The sequence below is a fragment of the Hyperolius riggenbachi genome, chromosome 1 (genome assembly GCF_040937935.1).
Source record: "Hyperolius riggenbachi isolate aHypRig1 chromosome 1, aHypRig1.pri, whole genome shotgun sequence".
NCBI lineage: Eukaryota > Metazoa > Chordata > Amphibia > Anura > Hyperoliidae > Hyperolius > Hyperolius riggenbachi.
In genome coordinates, this window is record NC_090646.1 from 41,615,684 (window position 1) to 41,635,768 (window position 20,085).

Genomic DNA, 20,085 nt, shown 5'->3' on the forward strand with positions numbered 1-20,085 from the left:
ACGAGGTCCGAGTCCTCAGCCAGTTACAAGGAGCCAGTGGGCACAAAGCTGACACAACCGGCAGCGACACCACGCACACAACTGCCAAATAACCAGTCCGAAGAATTTCCTCAGGACACAATGGGGTATTCACAGGAGCTATTTCCAGCCCAACAAACTTTCACCTTTCAAAGGTCAATGGAACAGCCAGAAATGTTGTGCCCGGATTCACAACCATTTACTGTGGGAAATGCACTGCGCACTGAAATGCAAGGCGAGTCCGAGGACTTTGAAACCCAAATCCCAGAGCAAGTTGGGCAGGAGGGGTTTCAATTGCAGGAGGTCGGCCGAGAAGATCTGGAAGACAACGTTGGAGTGAGCTGCGCAGAGGTTGTTCTGGGGAGCTCTACTCCACGGCGGCGGCCCACAATCACATATGACGAGTTTGAGGAGATGGAAGAGGAGGGTTTGGACAATGTGGACACAGACCCAGATTTTGTATGTGAAGGAGAATATCGCCGCCGTAGCAGCACAGATGAGTCTGTTGAAGAACCCACTGCTGCACGAGTTCGCCTTGTGCCACAAGGTAGGCGGCGCGAAATTTCAGGCACCACAAGCGTGGAAGTTCAAGTGAGACGCAAAAGAGGCGCAAACAGAAATCGCCAGCAAGGCAGGTGCTCCCAAGTCTGGCCTTTCTTTGAAGACTGCAGTGAGGATGGTACCATGGTGATTTGCAAGGTGTGCAACACCCGTCTGAGCAGGGGGAAAAATATTAACAACCTCTCCACCACCAGCATGACCCGCCACATGGTATCCAAACATCCCACTCTGTGGGCAAACGCGGCAGGACAGGGTACCAGCAACACTGCCTCACTTGGGGTCACCAGACTCACCACCAGACCCTCCTCAGCAGTAGCCCAGCCATTGCGTGGTTCACAACAACATTCACAAACATCAGACGACGCTGACACTGTCACTTTCCGGAATAGTGCTCTTGAGGTCTCCCAGTCTTCATCAAACACAACAACCAACAGCCCTTCAGTGTGCAGCCCTACGGTTCAGTTGTCTGTCTCGGAGATGTTTGAGCGCAAGAGGAAATTGCCAGCAAATGACCCCCGGGCCGTGGCACTAACAGCCAGCATAGCCAAGCTTCTGGCCTGCGAAATGCTGCCATATCGAGTGGTGGAGACAAACAGCTTCAAGGGCATGATGTCAGTGGCCATCCCACGTTACGTGGTTCCCAGCCGCTACCACTTTGCGCACTCTGCAGTGCCTGAGTTGCATGAGCACGTGGTCAGCAAAATAACCCGAAGCTTGAAGAATGCCGTTGCCTGCAAGGTTCACCTCACAACTGACACCTGGACGAGTGCGTTCGGCCAGGGTCGATACATCTCCCTTACCACGCACTGGGTGAACCTTGTGGAGCCTGGCAGAGATTCCTCACCTGCTACGGCACAGGTGTTGCCCACGCCGCAAACAGCTGCACCGCCGTCCCTCCCACTGGATAACAACAGCAGCACCTACCTCTCTGACTCCTTCTCCTCCAACGCATCTCAAAGTTGTACCTCATCCGGAAACGCTAACCCAGCAGCAGTAGGATCGTGGAAGCAGTGCAGCGCAGCTGTTGGCATGCATCAGCAAGCGTTGCTGAAGCTGATCTGCCTTGGGGATAAGCAGCACACAGGGGAGGAAATTTGGAGGGGAATAAAGGAACAGATGGATTTGTGGCTGGCACCGCTGGACCTGAAACCGGGCATGGTTGTGTGTGATAATGGGAGTAATCTCATTCGCGCTTTAAGGTTGGCTAAGCTGACACACATCCCTTGCCTGGCGCACGTGATGAATCTAGTAGTTCAGCGGTTCCTGAGGACATACCCAGGCGTGGCCGATCTTCTGTAGAGATGGGCCGAACCTCCGATTTTAGGTTCGCGAACCCTGTTCGCGAACTTCCGCGAAAGGTTCGGTTCGCGAAAAAGTTCGCAAACCGCAATAGATTTCAATGGGGAGGCGAACTTTGAACGTTTTAAAAAATTCTATCAGCTGGAAAAATGATAGAAAACATGTTTCAAAAGGTCTAATACCTGGAGCCACACCTAATTGAGTGAAATACACATCACTGCTGGAGGACCCTCCTCCCTCCTCCAAGCAAGGTCCTTTATACCATTTGCCTACCTACACTAATTAGTTATGGGACAGCTGCTACACACTCTGCTAGGGAGATTTTAATCTCCATCCTCCTCTCCCCCCTACCGGAGGGAGAAGGGTCTCTTCTACCGGGGAATTATACTACTTTAAAAACCAGTATACATCATACCATAGCTGGGAATCGAACCCAGATCTCACTGTGTGGTGGGCACGTCACCCTAAGCACTGTACCACTACAGTAGTAAGTGAAGCTAGCCTAAAATGTACCATTTATACTCAACGCAATAGAACCATTAGGTTGCTTAAAGGAGAACTGTAGTGAGAGGTATATGGAGGCTGCCATATTGATTTCCTTTTAAGCTATACCAGTTGCCTGGCAGCCCTGCTGATCTATTTGGCTGCAGTAATAATAATAATAATCCAAACATTTGTATAGTGCTTTTCTCCTGTCGGACTCAAAGCACTCAAGAGCTGCAGCCACAGGGACACACTCAAGAGGCCACCCTGCAGTGTTAGGGAGCAATTTCAGGCCAGCTTCAGTTGGTATAATGGTTAGTGTGCTTGTCCACCATACAGTGAGACCCAGGTTCAAATCCCAGCCAATGTGAGTTGGCTTTTATGCTACAAATCCTTAAAGGGAACCTAATCGGAGAATTATATGGATTTTTCCTTTTAAAATAATACCAGTTGCCTGAATCGCCTGCTGATCCTGTGTCTCTAATACTTTTAGCCACAGCCCCTGAACAAGCATGCAGATCAGGTGCTCTGACTGAAGTCAGACTGGATTAGCTGCATGCTTGTTTCAGGGTGTGATTCAGCCACTATTGCAGTCACAAAGATCAGCTGGACTGCCAGGCAACTGGTATTGTTTACAGGAAACATCCATATCACTCTCAGTTAAGGTTCCCTTTAAAGGAGAACTGTAGTGAAAGGTATATGGAGGCTACCATATTGATTTCCTTTTAAGCAGTACCAGTTACCTGGCTATCCTGCAGATCCTCTGCCTCCAATACTTTTAGCCCTAGACCCTGAACAAGCATGCAGCAGATCTGGTGTTTGACATTTTTGTAAGATCTGACAAGATTAGCTGCATGCTTGTTTCTGTTGTGATTCACACTACAGTGGCTGGATAGTGTACTGGTTAAGGGCTCTGCCTTTGACATGGGAGACCAGCGTTTGAATCCTGGCTAGGTCAATACCTATTCAGTAAGGAGTTCAAGGCAAGACTCCCTAACACTGCAGGGTGGCCTCTTGAGTGCGTCCCTGTGGCTGCAGCTCTTGAGTGCTTTGAGTCCGACAGGAGAAAAGCACTATACAAATGTTTGGATTATTATTATTATTACTGCAGCCAAATAGATCAGCAGGGCTGCCAGGCAACTGGTATAGCTTAAAAGGAAATCAATATGGCAGCCTCCATATACCTCTCACTACAGTTCTCCTTTAAGCAACCTAATGGTTCTATTGCGTTGAGCATAAATGGTACATTTTAGGCTAGCTTCACTTACTACTGTAGTGGTACAGTGCTTAGGGTGATGTGCCCACCACACAGTGATATCTGGGTTCGATTCCCAGCTATGGCATGATGTATTCTGGTTTTTAAAATAGTATAATTCCCTGGCAGAAGAGACCCTCCTCCCTCCGGTAGGAGGTAGGAGGGGAGGAGGGAGGCCAATTAAAATCTCCCTAGCAGAGTGTGTAGCAGCTGTCCCATAACTAATTAGTGTAGGCAGACAATTGAGTCAAATGGTATAAAGGACCTAGCTTGAAGGGAGGGTGGGCGGGTTCTCAAGCAGTGTGTTTGACAATAACATGTCTGCTGACAGTGAAATGGAGGCTAAAAATTTTGCTCAATACAGCATTATGGGGCGAATCGAACTTCCGCAAAAGTTCGCCTGATGCAGGCGAACGCGAACCCCCAAAGTTCGCCTGGAACCGTTCGCCGGCGAACCGTTCGGCCCAACTCTAATCTTCTGTTGAAGGTGCGACGAGTGGCCAAACATTGTAGAAATTCCAGTACTGCTTCGGGGGCATTCGCCAAGATGCAGGAGCACTTCAATCTCCCCCACCATCGCTTGCTGTGTGATGTCCCTACACGCTGGAATTCTACGCTGCACATGCTAGCCCGCTTTTGCGAGCAGAAGAGTGCAGTGGTCCAGTACATGATGGCGCAGTACCGAGGCACATCCGGACAGCTGCCAAGCTTCTGTGGATCCGATTGGGCCAACATGTTGGACCTCTGCCAAGTCCTCCAAAATTTTGAGCAATCCACGTTGCTTGTGAGCAGTGACAACTCTTCAGTCAGCATTACCATACCACTGCTGTGTTTACTGAAGAAGTCAATGTTGAAAATCAAGGAAACAGCTGTCATGATGCAACTGGGGGAATCTGAAGGAGAAAACGATCAGCGTGATGATACCAACATCAGGCCATCTGCCTCAGGAAACGCTGGCCCCAGCAGCTATGACGAAGAAGAGGAGGAGGAACAGCTGGAGTTGGAGCAGGAATTTCATGCCACCACTGATGAGGGCCAGAGCGGTGCACGTTGGACTTCCACAATTCAGCGCGAATAGTCAGCAGAAGCAGACCAGGAAGAAGGTGACGACTATGATGCATCACAACTATCACAACGCTCACAAGAGGATGATGAGGATTCTGGCAGGACTCTGGCACACATGGCTCAATTCATGCTAGACTGCATTGAACGCGACCCACGCATTGTGCGCATTCTGGACAACACCAATTACTGGGTTTATACCCTTCTGGATCCACGGTACAAACACAATGTTCCAAAATTGCTTGAAGAAAGAGTCAGACAGGTCAAAATGGAAGAATACCAGCAGGCCCTTGTGGAGACTTTAGAGAGGAGATTGACATCCTCCCCCTCCTCTAGCCAGTTGTATGCCGACAGACTGACTTCCGCAAACCCAGGACGACCAGGAGGGCAGCAAACACAAGCCGCAGCTAGTGCCCAAAAGGGAATGGTATCGGCAGTGTCCTTGGAGTGGGAAAATTTTCTGACACCCATGCAGCAGCCCACAGAACAGCAAGCGTGCAGATCCACCTCCAACACCGATCGCCTGGAGAAGATGGTCAAGGACTACATGTCAGATGGCGTAGCTGTGTTGAACAATCCATCTGCACCCTTCAACTATTGGGTATCGAAGCTAGACACCTGGCACGAACTGGCAATGTACGCAATAGAGGTGCTGGCTTGCCCGGCAGCCAGCGTTATGTCGGAACGCTATTTCAGTGCTGCCGGAGGCATCGTCACAGATCGGCGTATCCGCCTCTCCACAGAAAATGCAGACCGTCTGACTCAAATTAAAATGAATCAATCTTGAATTGGAAACGACTACGCAACACTCCCGGACCCCAACCAAGTAACATGAACAATGAACATCTGTGATGGGTTAGCGTTTCCGGTCCCTGTTTATTGAACCTCTTATCTGTATTACATTTATGACTGCATGGCGACAAAATGCATTGCTATCTGCACGCTTCTTGTCCTCATGCAAGGCCTGGGTTGTTGTGTCTCAAAGCGTGGCCTTCTCCTCCTGCGCCGCCCTCCTCCTGTTCCATCACGTGTGCTGCTGCTGGGTTAGCGTTACCGGTCCCTTTTCCTGGAACCTCTTATCTGTATTACATTTATGACTGCATGGCGACAAAAAGCATGTTACCTGTGCAAAGAAAAATGACATTTTCTGCATTTAAAAGACATTTTTTCCTTTGAAACTTTACAATCAATTTTCTCAAAAACTATAAGCTATTTTTCAAATATTTTTTTTCCTCTTGTACCCACTCCCAAGGTGCACATACCCTGCAAATTTAGGGTATGTAGCATGTAAGGAAGCTTTACAAAGCACGAAATTTCGGGTCCCCATTGACTTCCATTATGTTCGGAGTTCGGCGCGAACACCCGAACATCGCGGCCATGTTCAGCGAACGTTCGCGAACCCGAACATCCAGGTGTTCGCCCAACACTAGTCAGGAGGACAAAGCGGACGGTCAGTTCCGCAGCACAGAAGGACCATGGCAACTCACTGGTAGTACCACAGTGTAATAGTGGCAATGTCAGGCACCTGTTGCTGGGTTGACAGAGCAGTTACAGTAGGGGTGGAAGGCTGGGGGAATGCTTCCAGTAGTCTGCGCACAAGGGCCTCCTGCAACTCCCTTGTGCGTTGCTCGGTGGTGGATGGCGTCATGAACTCTCCCAGCTTCCCCTTCAGACGTGGGTCCAGCATCAAGGTGATCCAGATGTCCTCCCTTGAAGGCATCTGGATCACCCGGGGGTCCCTGCGAAGGCAGCGCAACTTGTGCACACCCATGGGAAACACGTGGGCCTTGGCAGCAAGATCTTCATCATCCTCGTCATCAAATATCACATGCCTGTCCTCTTCCTGTGCCGTGTCGTCCTCCCCAAGCCACTATCCCCGTACAACACCTGCGGCACTCTGCTCCTCCTCCTCACCATTCAGGTTAGAGACCTCCAACTCCTCCACCTCCTCCACTACCTGTGAGCCCTCTTGTGCTGCCATCTGGCCCTTTTCCAACTGCCTCAGGGCTTTCTCCCCATGATCAACTAAATTGCACATTGCCTGCTGGAAACCATGGCCACCCACTGACACACGGAGGCCCGCTCCTCGCTCCTCGCTGACCATCTTGCTTGCCTCCAGGAAGGGACTCAGCACCAGGCATACTTGCTGCCTCAGTGTCCACTGACTTGCATGATGGGGTCTTGCTGTTTGCTGGGGACACTTGGGTCTAAGGGTGGCCACTAATGAGCCAATGTTTTTCATCCAATCTTACCAAATCTATGTAGTAGAAGAGTAAACTGATGGAATGTATTAATTGGATACTATAGGCAGTTCCCTTATATTACATAGAAATGGTAAGATTGGATGAAAAAGATCGGATCATTAATGGCCACCTAAAGGTGGCTACACACGATACAATAAAATGATCCGATTTTAGAGTAATTTGATAACTAACATCGGATTTCCAGAGAAATCGAAAGCTTTTTTTTTCATTCGAGCAAGAAATCCAATTGGATTTCCCGTTTTTATTCGATAAAAGTTGATCACGAGTGCTGGATTTTTCTGAAAATCGAATGTTGTGTGGTAGATTGTCAGTTTATTAATATATACACCCAAGCTACTTTCTCAGAGTTTCCAATCATTTTTGTCATAATTGAGAAAAAATTGAACATACATGTGTGCTACATTGGTCAGATTTTTGAAATGTTACAATCAGTCAGGGAAATTGATTGCAATTCTTTAATTGAACAGATATTTAAAAAATTGTATGGTGTGTGGCCACCTTAAGAGCCAGCCTGTGCTGACACAGCCGCTCCAACATGGCCCAAGTTGAATTCCAGCGAGTTGGCATATCTGTTATCAGGCGGTGTGGCTTGCCATATTGCTGCTGTAAGGTGGACAGGAGTGCAGAGGCAGTGGCTGAGTGGCGGAAAAACCGTACCACCTTCCGGGCATCTTGCAGCAGGTCACTCATCCCCTGGTGGGTGCGCAGGAAGCGCTGCACCACAAGATTCTGCAGGTGGGACAAGCAGGGGATTTGCTGGAGGTTTCCCTGCTGCACTGCGGCCACCAGGAGGAGTAGCTGACACCAAAAAGACCCAGACAGGTTTATATATATATATTTATTTTAATTATTTTTTTTATTTTTTTGCAGCGATTGCAATGACCCGGGCAGTGTGAAGGCAGACTTTAGCAGTGACTCAGTCAGTAGGACAAAGCGGACGGTTAGTGCGGCAGCACAGAAGGACCATAGTACCACAGTTTGATAGTGCTGCCCAAAAAATTCTATGTATCTTTGGACCCGGGCAGTGTGAAGGCAGACTTTAGTACCTAAACACAAGATACAACATGTTTTCTGGGGTCTGAGGCACATACAGATGGTCCCGATCATTATCATCTTCATCATAGAACTCTTCTCCTGACCCCCCACCACCTCTGCCACCCCAACATTCCCAGACACAGACCCCTCATCATCCTCTACATAAACTTGTGATGCTGGCCCGAGCCCAACCTCCTCCTCCACATCAGGCCCCATCATCTCCTCAATGGCAGCCCTGAATTGCCCAAACGCCGGACCGAGGGACACAATGCTCTCGTCCAGGGAGGGCTGCTGACCACTGGCTGCTGGGGTGGATGTCATACCTTGCGTGGGGCATTGGCTGTTGCTGCTGTTGGGAGTGCTGCTCACAGCGAAGGTCTGTGAGAAGCTCATGATGGGCTCACGAAATGTGGTGAACGAACTGCAGTGGCAGTCTGACTGTCTGTAAGTAACTGAAGCGAATCACTGGCTAACGAGCTGAATAATACCAGTGAGCAGTGAGCACAGTACAACGTAAGTCAAGGGTATCACTGGGTAATGAGATGATTAATACCAGTAAGCAGTGAGCACAGTACAACGTAAGTGAAGGGTATCACTGGGTAATGAGATGATTAATAACAGTGAGCAGTGAACACAGTAGTAGTACAACCTAAGTGAAGGGTATCACTGGGTAATGAGATGATTAATACCAGTAAGCAGTGAGCACAGTACAATGTAAGTGAAGGGTATCACTGGGTAATGAGATGATTAATACCAGTGAGCAGTGAACACAGTAGTACAACCTACGTGAAGGGTATCACTGGGTAATGAGATGATTAATACCAGTGAGCAGTGAACACAGTAGTACAACGTAAGTGAAGGGTCTCACTGGGTAATGAGATGATTAATACCAGTGAGCAGTGAACACAGTAGTACAACGTAAGTAAAGGGTATCACTGGGTAATGAGATGATTAATACCAGTGAGCAGTGAACACAGTAGTACAACCTAAGTGAAGGGTATCACTTGGTAATGAGATGATTAATACCAGTGAGCAGTGAGCACAGTACAACGTAAGTGAAGGGTATCACTGGGCAATGAGATGATTAATACCAGTGAGCAGTGAACACAGTAGTACAACGTAAGTGAAGGGTATCACTGGGTAATGAGATGATTAATACCAGTGAGCAGTGAACAAAGTTGTACAACCTAAGTAAAGGGTATCACTGGGTAATGAGATGATTAATACCGGTGAGCAGTGAACACAGTACAACGTAAGTGAAGGGTATCACTGGATAATGAGATGATTATTACCAGTGAGCAGTGAACACAGTAGTACAACCTAAGTGAAGGGTATCACTGGGTAATGAGATGAATAATACCAGTGAGCAGTGAGCACAGTACACAATGTCACTTACTAAATAAACTGCACTGGCACTGGCAGTGTCTGTAAGTAGTAGCAGAAGTGTTAGACTGGCTAGCTGAATACAAGTGAGCAGTACACTCTGACCCTGCCTGCCTGCACTAAACACACTAATCACCAGTACACTCTGACTACACTAACTACAGCAATGACTCACTGGCTACCTAACTAAATACAACTGACAACTACAGTATAACAGCACTGTTAGCAGTTATAACGCTGGGTTTTCACACCCAAAACGCTCTTGCTTTAGGTACAATAGCCTGGAGATAATCCTCTCAGTGCCACAGTCTAGCAAGGACGGAGCTTTCCATCATGGCCGCCGCTTTATATACAGTAGGGGAGGGCATAACCTTCCCTCCTATGATTGGTTGCTAGGGCCTGGCTGGGAGCCTCTGATTGGCGCCAGGGAAGTCACTTCCACCTACTTCCGCTATTCACGACCTAACCATGAGTTCTGCACCATTTTCACGAGCTTGAATGCGATCGAATGTACGCATTCACGGTCTGCCAAAGCGGATTTTAGTGATTGAAAATTGGTCCACGGTGACGAATACCCCTGGCGGATAGCTTAAAAATGGTCTTGAAATCACGGCAACTCGTGATCACGACCTGTCGGTGAGCACCACTGGTTTTGTGTCCATCACTAATTACACGCTCGCAATTTAAAAAATAACAGTAATATACACTCTTTACATACATATTAATGTGAAAGATTGGATGTTTGTTACTCGATTACGCAAAAATGGCTGAATAGTTTTCAATGAAATTTGGCACACACATAGTACATTACCTGGAATAACATATAGGATAGGTTTTATTCCCATAACCAAAAATTTGGCAGAGACAAATACAAATTTCACTGGGAGAATGTAAACTGCAGCCATTCTTACATTGTTAATGGTAGAGTTCTGGAAGTTTGCACAGTTGGTCACTGGGTGACTTTGATTAATATTCAGAAAAGTGGGTGGAGCCTACAAAAGCCAATGAAAATTCACTTATTGCTTTTCAAGGGGAATATGTAATTGCTGCCATTCTGACACTGTTAATGGCACAAGCCTCAAACCTGGTACAGTTGGTCTTTGGGTGAATGCAATGGGTGGCATTGAAGGAGGAGACCAGGAGCATGCATGCAGCGCTTCTGACACCTGGATCATGGAGGTGGAGGTGAGTAATTATTCCCCGCCCACTGTCGCTGATTGCCATTCCCCTCCTGCTGCCATGCTCATGCTGCTCTGGAGGGGGGGCGGGGAAGGGGGGGCCCTCCTGCCCATTGCTGTGTGCCAGCTACTCCTTCCTGTGGGGGAGGGGGGGGGCATTCTCACAAGTTTGCCTCGGGCTGCAAAAAGTCTAGAACTGGCCCTGCAAAGTACACATCAATTATTTGTATCTGTACTGGTGTTGCTGTTTGTCCTATTTGTACAATGTGTTGAACTATTCATGTGCCTACGCTCCCCATTTTTTAGTGTTTTGTACTTTACACAATGCTACGGAAAATGTTGGTATGTATAAATAAAAATGAAATAATAATAATAATAACAACAATATAAAAAGTTGTTGCTGAACCGAAGCAACATCCTGGCACACCTGTGATAGATTTTGGGATATTACAAAAATGAAACAATTTTGCTAATTATTTTTCAAATAAACATTTTACATATTCATTTTTAAATGTAATAAAAATGAAGGTGGGCGAGGGCCTTAATAATAAACTGACATATTCCTAATTTTATTACTAATTATTCACACAACCAATTTTGTTTTGCAAAGCTTGTCTTATAAACAAATTATTCATTTACAGTAAAATTAATACATTCGGGGATATGCCTGCGAATATTATTATTGTTATTTTATTTTTCTTTCACAATTATTGATTAAAAACAAACTTGTCAAAACTAGCATATGTGATTCAACGGCGTTCACTAGAGTAAAGCCAAAGAAGAGTTTTCAGTGACATCATTGTTGTGCTATACTGCGAGACTTTGTCTATTTTCTTAGCATTGCCAGCATTGTAGGCGGTTATTCTCTAGTGAGACTCGCTAGCCCGGTACATAATCATAGTGGTGGAACCAGACTGCTGGATTTAGAAGTAAACATCTGCCAACATTTGTTCTATTGGCTGAAAGTTCCCGTGAAACCCCTGAGGAAAAGGAATCTGAAGATGGAGTCCACCATCTGCTCGCCGAGAGGAAAACATGGACTCCTGTAATTATGTTCTATTTCATTCAGAAAGTTTAAAAACAAAGCGTATTGTATCGGCCAGGTTGCATCAGTCTCCCCTCAGGAAACAAAAGCTTCATTTACAGCTGGTGACGTGTCGGTCAAACAAAGAGAAAAAATATCTGCAAAGTACAACTTTCACAGAATAGCAAAGCGAGTTGCCTCATGCCTCAGATTGCCAGTAATACTAGGTAAACCTTTATTGTTCAGTTCCCTTTGGATTATACAGACAGGTGAGCGGAGGAGGTGCCTGGTGACAGGAATACCACCGGCCCGGCACATGATTACAGTGGTGGAATGGCTCCGTACACCGAGTACATAGAAAACACTAATTCACAGAAAAACAAACCTATTTCCATATACTAAATAACACAGTCACCATCTGCGGTCTACTGCAAACAGGCTTCCTCATACAATTGACTTATGTGTCTTTCACTTTAACCATTACCTGTCCTATCCAGTCACATTAATACAAGTGAAGAATAAAACTAATAATGTTGATTATAAAAAACAAAATACTTGTTATCGTTATCAGTAGGGATAATGATAGCAGGTTGTGTTTTTATCCTATAGGAACACATTTTCCATACATTTCTATTTTATTTATTACTTTTGAACGTTGGATTTAAAAGATTACAGTCTTAAAGGCACATAAAATATACTGTATACATAATGTAAAAGCAAAATATCAGTGTTATTAGTACCATGCTTACCTTAGTATATATATACTAGCTGATGCCCCGACATTGCCCGAGTATGTATTTGACTGGTGTTAGCTCCACCCACTTTTCTATCCCTAACACACAAACACTCAATAACCAAGTTTGAGATCGTCAAGGTCTTTGGCATCAATAATTTGAAATTAAAAAAATCAGATAGGCTGTTTGTGGCTCCTCCCCACTTCAGCATTTGAACCCCAGTCACCCAATGACCAACTGTAGCAGGTTTGAGGAATCTGCTATTAACAATGTAAAAATTGCAGCAATTTGATTATTCTCCTTGAAAATCAACAGGTGAATTTTGATTGGCCACTATAGGCTCCACCCACTTCCCTGAATATTAATCTCAGTCATCCAGTGACCATCTGAGCAAAGTTTGAGAAACCTGCTATTAACAGTGTGAGAATGGCTGTTTATTTTTTCCCAGTGAAATTTGATTTTTGGCTCTGTCCACTTTTTGTAACCTAAACATAATGCCACTCAATGACCAAGTTTGTGAGCTTTGGGGTCCTTAGCTTCAATCATTAGTATTTTCCCAGTGAAATGAAACAAATCTAATTGACTGTTTGTGGCTCCACCTCTTTTCTGAATTTGAACCCCAGTCACCCAATAACCAACTGTACCAGGTTTAAGACTTGTGCCATTAACAGTGCAAGAATGGTAGCAATTTTAATATTCACCTTGAAAATCAACAGGTGAATTTTGATTTTTTTTTTCTGCTCCACTAACTGCAGTTTACATTTTCCCAGTTACATTTGTATTTGACTCCACCCACAAGGGGATATTTGTTTGGTTACAGGTTTTCTTTAAAGAAAACCTGAACTGAACATTAAAAGTCAAAATAAACATACACAAGTCATACTTACCTTCCATGTTGTGTACACCTCAGTGTCTTTCTCCTGTCCCGCGTCCTGTTTGTTCACTGTGACTTTCTGGTCAGCACATAGTTAAACTGTAACATCTCCCACTTGAGCCATAGGGAAACATAGACATTACCTGGTACATCAGTTTTCCTCTCAGCTGTAACTGACAGCAACTGATATTTTACTGACAGCAACTAATATATTTCAGATCTGACAAAATATTGTCAGAACTGGAAGTGATTATTGTCAGAAGAAAATGGTGAGCTTCTGAGAGGAACTGATGGCAAGGTAACTATGTAATGTTCATTTGAAGTTACCTCATGTGTTTATTTTAAATATTTTTACTCAGTACAGGTTCTCTTTAAGGGTGACCACATAATGCCATCCTACAAGGCATTCAGATTAAGATACGGGGATATTTTACTGTCTTACACAGGGAGTCATTCTTTTTTTTTTTTTTTTGGTTTTATCCTACTAATATTATCCTATGAAGTTTGGATGTTTGGATGCTAGTTACTTGATCACGCAAATGGCTAAACAGATTTGAATAAAATTTGCACACACATTGAAAAATACAAAATTTACTGGGAAAATGTAAACAGCAGCCATTCTTACACTGTTAAATCAATCAGAATTCACCTTTTGATTCTCAAGGGGAATATTTTATTGCTGCTGTTCTTGCAATGTTAATGGCACAAGCCTCAAACCTGGTACAGTTGGTAATTGAGTGACTGCAGTTCAAATTGAGAAAAGGGGGGTGGAGCCACAAACAGCCAATCAGATTTGTTTCATTTAATGCAAATTATTGATAGCAAAGACCACAAAGCTCACAAACTAGGTCATTGAGTAATTGTGTGTTAGGGTTCAAAAAATTAGAGGAGCCAACATCAGCCAATTACATACCTGGGCAATGCCAGGTCATCAGCTAATATTAAATAATATTAGTGTGCTAGGTATATGTTTATAGGCAATAATGATGAATTTTGCGTTAATCCTACTAGTATTATAAATGGGAAAGTTCGGATGTTTGGACGTTTGGATGTTTTCTTCCTCGATCACGCACAAATGGCTGAACAGATTTGAATGCAATTTGGCACACACATAGTACATTACCTGGAATAACATATAGGATAGTTTTTATCCCCATAACCAAAAAGTGGATGGAGACAAATACAAATGTTACTGGGAAAATGTAAACTCCAGCTATTTTTACACTGTTAATGGTACTTTGCACAGTTGGTCACTGGGAGACTGGGATTAATATTCAGAAAAGTGGATGGAGCCTACAAAAGCCAATAAAAATTCACCTATTGATTATCAAGGGGAAAATGTTATTACTGCCATTCTTGCACTGTTAGTGGCACAAGCCTCAATCCTGGTACAGTTGATCATTGGGTGACTGGGGTTCAAATTAATAAAGGGGTGGAGCCAAAAACAGCCCATCAGATTTGTTTCATATTAATGCAAATTATTGATGCCAAAGACCGCAAAGCTACTAAACTTGGTCATTGAGTAATTGTGTGTTAGGGTTAGAAAAAGTGGCCGCAGCCAACACCAGCCAAATACATAACCGGGCAATGCTGGGTCATCAGTGGGTGGAGACAAATACAAATTTCACTGAGGAAATGTAAACTGCAGCCATTCTTACACTGTTAATGGTAGGGTTCTCAAACTTTGCACATTTGGTCACTGGGGGACTAGGATTAATATTCAGAAAAGTGGATGAAGGCTACATAAGCCAATCAAAATCCACCTATTAATTTTCAAGGGGAATATTTAATTGATTCCATTCTTGCACTGTTAATGGCACAAGCCTCAAACCTGGTACAGTTGGCCATTGGGTAATCGGGGTTCAAATTCAGAAATGGGGGTGGAGCCAAAGCCAATCAGATTGGTTTCATTTCAATGCAAATCATTGATGCCAAAGACCGCAAAGTTCATAAACTAGGTCAATGAGTAATTGTGTAATTGTGTTAGGGTTAGAAAAAGTAGGCGGAGCTAACACTAGCCAAATACATACCCGGGCAATATCGGTCCACCAGCTAGTAAAGTAATAACTAATGTGGTATTATTTAGGTAAGGATGATCTAATCAACACAGTATTAGCATGCCATATAATTAAGCTAAAACAAAACACTCAGCATTGGGGTAATGCGTTAGATATGTAAATGCTAGCTGGTGCTAGAGCAAAGATTGTTGGTTGGAGAAGTGTAAAAAGCAATAGAGGTTTATCTGTATAAGAGTTTACTACCCCCATGATAAAACCTCCTTTTAAGATGTACAATAAGACATTTCAATGTTAATAATGATTTAGTGTGCTTTGTGGTATTTTAAATATAAATAAATATACTTGGAAGTGGTAGGCAACTGTAAGCACGCTAGACTGCGCTCACTATATGCAAATTATTAAGAGGAAAGAAATCATTGGCCTTTGAATCAGGAAGGAGGTGGGCAATTCTATATAAAAGACTTGTGATGCGTACGCTTGGCATAGGTAAACGCAGGGGGCGATTACAGCTGCACAGAATCCCCCTCTCAGACCCGGGCCAGTGCAGTGTCTGGGGACAGAGCTTGGGGCAGCAGTGTGTGTACAGGGACTGAAGCAGCTCTGGGGAACATAGAGTCGGTATCAGCACAGTCCTGTGCCCTGCTGTGTGAATGCTTCACTTTCCTCTTCATTACCAATGTCGGCTGTCCTCATTATTATCTGTATCCAAACTGCTCCTGATCAATTCCTTGGTCGGTCGGACGTGAAATTACATTAAGTGTACCCAGCATGATGTTCTAGCATCCCCTCCCCTCCCTTTAAAATCCTGTGTTTGCCCCTGCTTGGTATGCCCCTGATAAGTCTGACTGGAAGATGAAATGCATAGGGAGGAGCTTATCATGTCACAGATCACATACCTGGAAATAGCAAGTTACTTGCATCGATGGCATGTAGGGGCAACAGTGGAGCTCAAACAAATGCTGTGGACTGGTGGGAGTGGCAGAAGTGAGCTTGGAGGTGCCCTTCACATTAATTTAAAGTACTAGCTGGTTGCCCGGCGTTGCCTGGGTATGTATTTAGCTGCTTTTGGCTCCACCCACTTTTCCTAACCCTAACACACAATTACTTAATGACCAAGTTTGTGAGCTTTGCGGTCTTTGGCATCAATAATTTGCATTTAAATAAATAAATCTGATTAGATGTGGCTCCACCCCTTTTTTGAATTTTAACCCCAATCACCCAATGACTGGTACAGGTGATTAACAGTGCAAGAGGCTTATGCCATGAACAGTGCAAGAATGGCATGAATTAAATATTCCCCTTAAAGATTAATAGGTGTATTTTGATTGGCTTTTGTAGGCTCCACCCACTTTTCTGAATATAAATCTCAGTCACCCAGTGACCAACTGTACACAGTTTGAGAACCCTACCATTAACAGTGTAAGAATGGCTGCAGTTTACATTTTTATCAGTGAAATTTGTATTTGTCTCAGCCTACTGATGACCCGGCGTTGCCCGCTTATGTATTTGGCTGGTGTTGGCTGCGCCTACTTTTCCTAACCCTAACACACAATTAATCAATTACTCAATTACCAAGTTTGTGAGCTTTCGGTCTTTGGCATCACTAACCTGCATTAAAATGAAACAAATCAGATTGGCCGTATGCGGCTCCACCCCCTTATATAAATTTAAACCCCAGTCTTACAATGATCAACTGTACGGAGTTTGAGGCTTATGCCATTAACAGTGCAAGAATGGCAGCAATGAAATATTCCCTTTAAAATCAATAGGTAATTTTTGATTGGGTTTTGTAGGCTCCACCCACTTTTCTCAATATTAATCCCAGTCACCCAGTAACCAACTGTGAAAAGTTTGAGAACCCTACCATTAACAGTGTATGAATGGCTGCTGTTTACATATTCCCACTAAAAATGTGTATTTGTCTCTGCCCACTTATGACCCAGCGTTGCCCGCTTATGTATTTGGCTGGTGTTGTTGGCTGTGCCCACTTTTCTAGCCCTAACACACAATTCATCAATTACTTAATTACCAAGTTTGTGAGCTTTGCGGTGTTTGATCAAATCAATAATTTGCATTGGAATGAAACAAATCTGATTAGCTGTTTGTGGCTCCACCCCCTTTCTGAAATTAAACCCCAGTCACCCAATGATCAACTGTACGAGGTTTGAGGCTTGTACCATTAACAGTGCAAGAATGGCAGCAATTACATATTCCCTTTGAAAATCAATAGGTGAATTTTGATTGGCTTTTATAGGCTCCACCCACTTTTCTGGATATTAATCCCAGTCACCCAGCGACCAACTGTGCAAAGTTTGAGAACCCTACCATTAACAGTGTAAGGCTGCAGTTTAAATTTTCCCAGTTAAATTTGTATTTGCCTCCGCCCCCTTTTTGGTTATGGGAATAAAAAGTATCCTATACTTTATTCCAGGTAATGTACTATGTGTGTGCCAAATTTCATTCAAATCCGTTCAGTCATTTTTGCGTGATCGAGTAACAAACATCCAAACATCCGAACATCCAAACATCCAAACATCCGAACTTTCCCATTTATTATATTAGTAGGATACATGCAAAAGCTTTGTGATCACTAAAAAAAAACCCTGGAACTTTGTTTAATCCTACTAATCCTACTAATATAATAAATGGGAAAGTTCGGATGTTTGGATGTTTGTTACTCGATCACGCAAAAATGACTGAACGGATTTGAATGAAATTTGGCACACACATATTACATTACCTAGAATAAAGTATAGGATACTTTTTATTCCCATAACCAAAAAGGGGGCGGAGACAAATGCAAATGTCACTGGAAAATTTAAACTGCAGCCATTCTTACACTGTTAATGGTAGATTTCTCAAACTTTGCACAGTTGGTCATTGGACGACTGGGATTAATATTCAGAAAGGTGGGAGGAGCCTACAAAAGCCAATCATAATTCCCCTATTGATTTTCAAGGAGAATATTTATATTGCTGCCATTCTTGCACTGTTAATGGCACAAGCCTCAAACCTGGTACAGTTGATCATTGGGTGACTGGGGTTCAATTTCAAAAAGGGGGTGTAGCCACAAACAGCCAATTAGATTTGTTTCATTCCAATGCAAATTATTGATGCCAAACACCGCAAAGCTCACAAACTTGGTAGATGAGTAACTGATTAATTGTGTGTGAGGATTAGAAAAGTGGGCACAGCCAACACCAGCCAAATACATAAGCGGGCAACACGGGGTCATAAGTGGGCGGAGACAAATACAAATTTTACTGGGAAAATGTAAACAGCAGCCATTCTTACACTGTTAATGGTAGGGTTCTCAAACTTTGCACAACTGGTCACTGGGTGACTGGGATTAATATTCAGAAAAGTGGGTGGGGCCTACAAAAGAAAATCAAAATTCACCTATTGATTTTCAAGGGGAAAATGTAATTGCTGCCATTCTTGCACTGTTAATGGCACAAGCCTTAAACTTGGTACAGTTGGTCATTGGGTGACCGTGGTTCAAATTTAGACAAAGGGGTGGAGCCACAAACAGCCAATCAGATTTATTTAATCTCAATGAAAATTATTGATGCCAAAGATCGCAAAGCGCACAAACTTGATCATTGAGTAATTATGTGTTAGGGTTAGACAAAGTAGGCGGAGCAAACACCAGCCTAATACATACCCGAACAATGCCAGGAAATCAGTGGGTGGAGAAAAATACAAATTTCATTGGGAAAATGTAAACTGCAGCCATTCTTACACTGTTAATGGTAGGGTTCTCAAACTTTGCACAGTTGGTCACTGGGTGGCTGGGATTAATATTCAGAAAGGTGGGCAAAGCGTAAAAAAGCCAATCAAAATCCACCTATTGGTTTTTAAGGGGAATATTTACATTGCTGCCATTCTTGCACTGTTAATGACACAAGCCTCTTGCACTGTTAATCACCTGTACCTGGTACAATTGGCCAATGGGTGATTTGGGTTCAAATTCAGAAAAGGGGTGGAGCCACAGCCAATCAGATTTATTTTATTTCAATGCAAATTATTGATGCCAAAGACCGCAAAGCTCACAAACGTGGTCATTAAGTAATTAAGTAATTGTGTGTTAGGGTTAGGAAAAGGAGGTGGAGCCAACACCAACCAAATACATACCCGGGCAACGCCGGGCGTCCAGCTAGTCCTACTAATATAATAAATGGGAAAGTTCGGATGTTTGGATGTTTGGATGTTTGTTACTCGATCACGCAAAAATGGCTGAACGGATTTGAATGAAATTTGGCACACACATGGTACATTACCTGGAATAAAGTATAGGATACTTTTTATTCCCATAACCAAAAAGGGGGCGGAGACAAATACAAATTTCCCTGGAAAATGTAAACTGCAGCCATTCTTACACTGTTAATGGTAGAGTTCTCAAACTTTGCACAGTTGGTCGTTGGGTGACTGGGATTAATATTCAGAAAGGTGGGTGGAGTCTATAAAAGCCAATCAAAATTCACCTATTGATTTTCAAGGGGAATATTTATATTGCTGCCATTCTTGCACTGTTAATGGCACAAGCCTCAAACCTGGTACAGTTGATCATTGGGTGACTAGGGTTCGATTTCAGAAAGGGGTGGAGCCACAAACAGCCAATTAGATTTGTTTCATTTCAATGCAAATTATTGATGCCAAACACAGCAAAGATCACAAACTTGGTGATTGATTAATTGTGTGTTAGGGTTAGAAAAGTAGGCTCAGCCAACACCAGCCAAATACATAAGCGGGCAACACCGGGTCATAAGTGGGCGGAGACAAATACAAATTTTACTGGGAAAATGTAAACAGCAGCCATTCTTACACTGTTAATGGCAGGGTTCTCAAACTTTGCACAGTTGGTTACTGGGTGACTGGGATTAATATTCAGAAAAGT